Here is a 6177-nt window from a genome sequence, read left to right on the forward strand (position 1 = left end):
ACAGAAAGGAGCCTTTTTGAGTCTGAGTTAGGTTCTCTACATATATGTTATGGCTGTTAGCTTGGTGTTCCTGTGGGACTCCTAACAGTGGGAGTGGGGGTGTCTCTGACTCTTTTGCCTATTCTTGGGACTCTTATTTTTCCTATTGAGTTGCCTTGTCCAGCTTTGGTATGAAGGTTTGTGGCTAGTCTCATTGCAACTTGTTACGGTGTGTTTGGTTGATATCCTCGGGAGGCCTACTCTTTCCTGAAGGGGAATTGAGGAGTGGATCTGGGGGAAAGGGGATGTAGTAAAGAGAACTTGGAGGAATGAAGGGAGAGGAAACTGTGGTTAAGGATATACTGTATGAGAGAATTAAAAAAAATAGTGTTTTAGGAGATGGTGTGAGTTTCAAGGAGTTTGTTCTGTATCATTCATACCACCTGGCATGGGGGTACAGAGCAGCTGACTAAGATTTGCTTGGGCATCATGGAATTCAAATTAAACTGCTTTGATATTCCAGATTACTGCAATCATAATGGCTATCATCAAGAAAACAAGTGAGGAAAAATACTGGTGAAGATGTATGGAAAGAGGGACCTGTATTCACAGTAGGACTCTAAACTGTGTGCCACTGTGAGAATATGATCAGAGTTATCTTGTGATCCAGCTATACTACTCTTAGATACTTAAGTCAACACCACAGAAATGCTGGCTCATCCATGCTTACAGCTGCACTACTCACAATATCCTGAAAATGAAACCAGCCTAGATGTCTATCAGCAGATGAATGTATAAAGAAAATGTATTTTCTACACGCAGTGAAATTTTATGTAGCCATAAAGAAAAATGAAATCATGGCATTCACAGGGAAATGGATACAACTAGAAAACCCTATGTAAGCAAAGTAAGTCAGACTCGGAAAGACAAATACTATGTTCTCTGTTACGTGTATCACCAAGGTCTAAAATTCTATGTGTGTTTCTATATGTATACATTTGTATGGAGGTGTTGGGAGGTCACAAAACTTGAAAGAGAGTTTTGAGAAGTAAGAAAAATATCTTCAGAGATGTGGTAAATAGAGAGCAATCTGGATACATGTATTTTCTTTCTATTCTCTCTCTCTCTCTCTCTCTCTCTCTCTCTCTCTCTCTCTCTCTCTCTCTCTTTCTTTCTTTCTTTTGTTTTTTTCAAGAAAGGGTTTCTCTGTGTAGTTTTGGTGCCTGTCCTGGATCTCACTCGGTAGACCAGGCTGGCCTTGAACTAACAGAGATCCACCTGGCTCTGCTTCTCCGAGTGCTGGGACTAAAGGCATGTGCCACCACTGCCCAGCTGGATACATGTATTTATAAAGCAGGAGGGGTACTAACTGGGGAAAGAAAGAGAACCAGCTGAAAGAGTGCAGGGCACCAATGAAGGCGCTGGGGAAGGTGAACTAATGAGACCATATCAACACACTATGAAACCCAATACTTTGTCTGCTAACCTAAAAACGAGTGTTTTTTCTTTTCCTTTTCTTTTTAGACAGAAGTGCTGGCTGTTTCATTTGTTTGCATGGCTAATCCTTCTCATGTTTGCCTGTTGTGTTCACATCTGTCTTGGTGTATGGATGGAGCTCTCTTTCCCTGCACTGCCTTGAAAAACATAAACACTGGGCTTTGTCTCCTTAGTGCAAGACAGTAATACCCATGATGAGTCTACATAACAAAAACCACTTTTAAGAAAATACCTTATCTAACATTCATTATTCTCCTCCCACCCCCAAAATCAACTCAACTCACACATTTAAATAGCTTTAGTCCTAGAAATGATTTTCAAAGACTTAATACAATGGTCATAATAAAGAAAAAAATCAGTTACAAGATAATCTGTTTCCACACAGAAATGTCTTTATTTTAAACCTTTAACAGTATTTTTTCTTGAATATAAAATTGAAAGGCAAAGTTAATTTACATATTCAATGTTTATTAAACTCCATTGTAATATAAATTTTTATCAGACATCCATCTTTTAAATTTTGTATGTGTATGGGTGTTTTGCCTACATGTTATCTGTGCACCACATAGTGCCTGGTGCTGGGTGAAGCCAGGAGAACATGTGAGATCCCAGAACATATGAGACCCCTGGGACTGGATTTATAGCTGGCTGTGAGCCACCATGAGGGTGCTGGGAATCAAACCTAGGTACTCTGGAAGAGAAGCCAGTACTCTTAACCACTAAGTCATCTCTCCAACCCCCAGACATCCCTTTTCAACGTTAGTTGCTTTGGAAACTTCAATTTCATAAGCTATATTCCATTTTAATAACCCACAAAACTGCCAACAATAGCTTTGACTCAACAGATGATAAACTTCAGAGTCCTCACAGTTGCTCCTGAGCAGCAAATGGGATGGAAATATAGTACAGGTTCACAGGAAGGGACACAGAATCCCACAGGTGCACACACAATGGGCCATTAAAGCTCTGGATGGGGGCAGGACATGAGAATGGAGCTGGGAAGAAAGACTCGATCCTTAGCTACTGTAGCTTCAGGCATTGCCTGTGCCACTGCCCCCCTCCCCATGCACATTCCTGCAGAACTGCACTCACCTGCACAAAGTCCACTTAGCTGAAGACAGCCTAGAGAACTGCTGCAGTCCTCACATAGGTGACCCCCAGGACCAGCAGCAGACAACTGCCTCAGTTGGCAGAACTCACCTCCTAAATGTCCTCAAACTCATGGGTGCATTGGTTAGCCTTCCTCTGCGGATCAATCATCGGATTTCTTTTATGTCCTCAGCTATTTGCTATTTTGTTGGACGAACAGAGTGACAGTGACCCTATGGCTCCTAATTATTCCATTCAGAATCCTTCAAATGATATCAGAGAGAATGGTCAAAAAAGATTGGTGACATCGAAAATGGATACTGGACATAAGTATGAAGACACAGACATGGCTGCAAAACTCTACCAGAAGGTGAAGATTCTTTGCTGGATAATGACAAGACCACAAAATCTGCAGGTAAGAGCCAAACACGTTAGAGCCACATGGGCCCAGCGTTGTAACATAGCACTGTTTATGGCTCAGAAGACAACACAAACTTCCCTGCTGTTGGATTAAACACTGAAGAGGGCAGAGATCAGTTGTCCCTGAAAACCTTAAAGGCCTTTTTGTATGTTCATGGCCGCCACCTAGAAGATGCAGATTGGTTCATGAAAGCAGACGATGACACGTATGTTATAGTAGACAACCTGAGATGGCTTCTGGCAAAACATGGCCGGAGCAACCCATGTATTTTGGGAGAAGATTCAAGCCCTATGTAGATCAGGGCTACATGAGTGAGGGTGCAGGCTATGTCCTGAGCAAAGAAGCCTTGAGGAGAATGGTGAATGGGATAAAAGAGAATAGGTGTGACACTTCTATCTCCTTTGAAGATGTCATTATGGGACAGTGCTTACAAGCAGTCAAAATGAAGCCAGGTGACTCCAGAGACCCCACTGGGAAAGAAACTTTCCATCCCTTTTTGCCAGAAAATCACTTGATTCCAGGTTTGCAATACCAATCCTTTTGGTTGCATGAATATAATTATTACCCTCCCATATATGGACCCAACTGCTGTTCTGATTTTGCAGTTTCTTTTCACTATGCAAATGCTAGAGCCATATATGAGCTGGAATATCTAGTTTATCATCTCCGACCATATGGTTATGCATACAGATATCAGCCTACCTTACCTGAAAATCTACTAAAGAAAAGAAACAAAGCAAGGCAAAAGGAAGACGTAAAAGATTAACCCAGGAAATGCTTGAGATGTATGCAAGAGTGAAGGTGGAGTGGTGGACCTTGTGTGAAAAAGGAACACTTGGCTGAGCAAGCCTTTCTAAGTGAGTAAGTGAACACTGTATTAAAAAAAACAACAACCAAGTTCCTGAATATAAACTGAGGCTATAGCAGCAGCTTCAAGCTGTATTCAAGTTCCTCGTTTATACATATATATCCAATAATAATTTAAACACACTAGTCAGATAGAAGAGGGATTTTGTACCTGTTTCTGACTACACTCATCAAGCAAACTTAAAACTCTACTGGACCAAGTTAATGAAATGCTCATGATACTATACAGATCTGACTGGACACTAAAAGGAGTTTTAACATTGTCTTTTATTCTCTACTCATGAGTTAGAGTGCTGTACGACATAAATAAACTAACCTCCCCCTCCCCCCGCCTCCCCCCAACATTTTTGTCTAATGAAAATTTCTTATTTATAATTTATCAGTGACAGAATTTCTTCCAGAATTAGAATAGTAACTGTCCTAAATAAGTTATACTGTGATGTTATTGTAGGTCTTGACTGTGTCATATACTCAGATCTAATTCATGTTTAATTTCTGCCATGGTAAGCTATATTCATTACATTCTCTTTCTCTGTGAAACATCTCTTGAATGCCACTCTGCACCATCCATACTTATTCAGTACATAATAGTTTTCTAGCACGGTGTATTTAAAAACATTTTCTCTTAAATTTGTCGATTGTTAGCTTTGAATAGTCAATAAGAAAATCCAATGCTGTTTCTTAGGTTAGTAATATTTAATACTTTTCTTACATCAATGCTATTGTCAATTTCCTCAGGCTTGTTTTGCTTGGTCACTCGTTTGCTGTGTAGCTATGACCACATGATTAGATAAAAACCGTGAATATAACCGTAACTCCACTTTCATCCTTCAGGCAGGTGGGAACTTACTTGTGTCTTTCATGAATTGTTTGAACCAATTTAAAATCCCTCCTTTTCAGTATCAACAGAAGCTACCAGTTAAACCAGAAAAATCATTTGAATGCAGGATTTTTGACAAAAATACATGTATCACTATATTACTATCGGGAAATTTACCCACAAGCTAAATAGTGCTTGTGACACAGTACATGTTGAGATGTGTTCACTTTGAAATGTGTACTATTATTACAAAATTTTGAAGAGTCTTGTGACCTGTCTACTTACTGGAAAATAAGAGAATTCTTTGGCTGTTTTAAAGCAACAAATTTAAAATATGCTATAAAATACTTACCATGCTAAAATATTTCTAAATGCTATATGAAACACACACACACACACACACACACACACACACACACACACAGAAATCATAAGAGACACTTCGGTCAAAATGTAGACATAAATATGTGAGGTATGTCCAAACTCTGTGCGTGAGTGATAGATCCTGGCCAGCAATGAGTGTTGTAGATCATTTATATGTAGTGAAACCATTTTTCCAAGGCTGTTTTTAATCTCTATTTCAGTAAAATACAATTGTAAAAGAGAGTACAACCAACCCAAATACATAACAACAATTTCACTCACATCTATATGGTAATATTTCTTACAAGCATCCCATGATAGAATCGAACTAAAGCTTCACTGTCTTAAAACTCATTATAACATCTGCCCATATAAGGATATAAGGAATACTGCTGAAAGAAAGGATAAAGGCAAGATGGCATACATCATTCTTTTCTGAAATTCTTGGAAAAGAAAATTGGGTATTCTGAACTTGATACAATGTTCAGTCAGAAACACATATTAAGTATATTGATACATCAGATATATTTTAGAGCAAATTATGGAAGCCAGTTCTGAGGCAAGCAGTTACCAGAATGGTACACAGGTCAACCCCTAAGTGAAATAGAAAGGACGATAAAAAGGCTCTTTGTCAAATGCTCTCTTATGATGGGAGCAGTGGTCCTGGAGGCTTAGGGGTAGCCTTGGTCTGTTCTGGAAGAAAGGTTGGGGAGGGGTCCTTGAGGAAGTGATATCCAGAAATCAGGATGAGCAGTAAACTAAAGGGAGACTAGTTCAAACAGAAGAAACAGCTTATATGAAGACTCAAGGGGCACAGAGAACATAAGCTACACCATCCAAATAAAATACTAATGGGGCTGGAGCCTAAGTCTGCTGACTGAGGAGAAGTAAGACATGAATCTGAAATTATAGGTGTGGCAGATGACATGATTATACATCCCATAACATTGAACATTTACTTGAATATTTTCAAGCATTTGAGATTGCTATTTCACAAGCACTATCCTGAGCAGAAAGGCTGAGAAATGCAGAGGATTATGGCTTGTGAGGTTGCGTCAGTGAAGGAGGAATGCAATTGATGAGGCCAAGGTGTGTTTGTCAAGCATGGGGAGGAGAATGGATGTGCAGAGTGACAAGTGAC

The 6177-nt window shown here is 39.5% G+C and overlaps 1 pseudogene; it reads left to right on the top strand.

The window, feature by feature from the left end:
• The first annotated feature begins 2470 nt into the window (after positions 1–2470).
• On the top strand, positions 2471–3752 carry LOC128097048 (glycoprotein-N-acetylgalactosamine 3-beta-galactosyltransferase 1-like; annotated as a pseudogene).
• Positions 3753–6177: the final 2425 nt, after the last annotated feature.

The sequence above is a fragment of the Peromyscus californicus genome, unplaced genomic scaffold (genome assembly GCF_007827085.1).
Source record: "Peromyscus californicus insignis strain IS unplaced genomic scaffold, ASM782708v3 Scaffold_5__1_contigs__length_169319896, whole genome shotgun sequence".
NCBI lineage: Eukaryota > Metazoa > Chordata > Mammalia > Rodentia > Cricetidae > Peromyscus > Peromyscus californicus.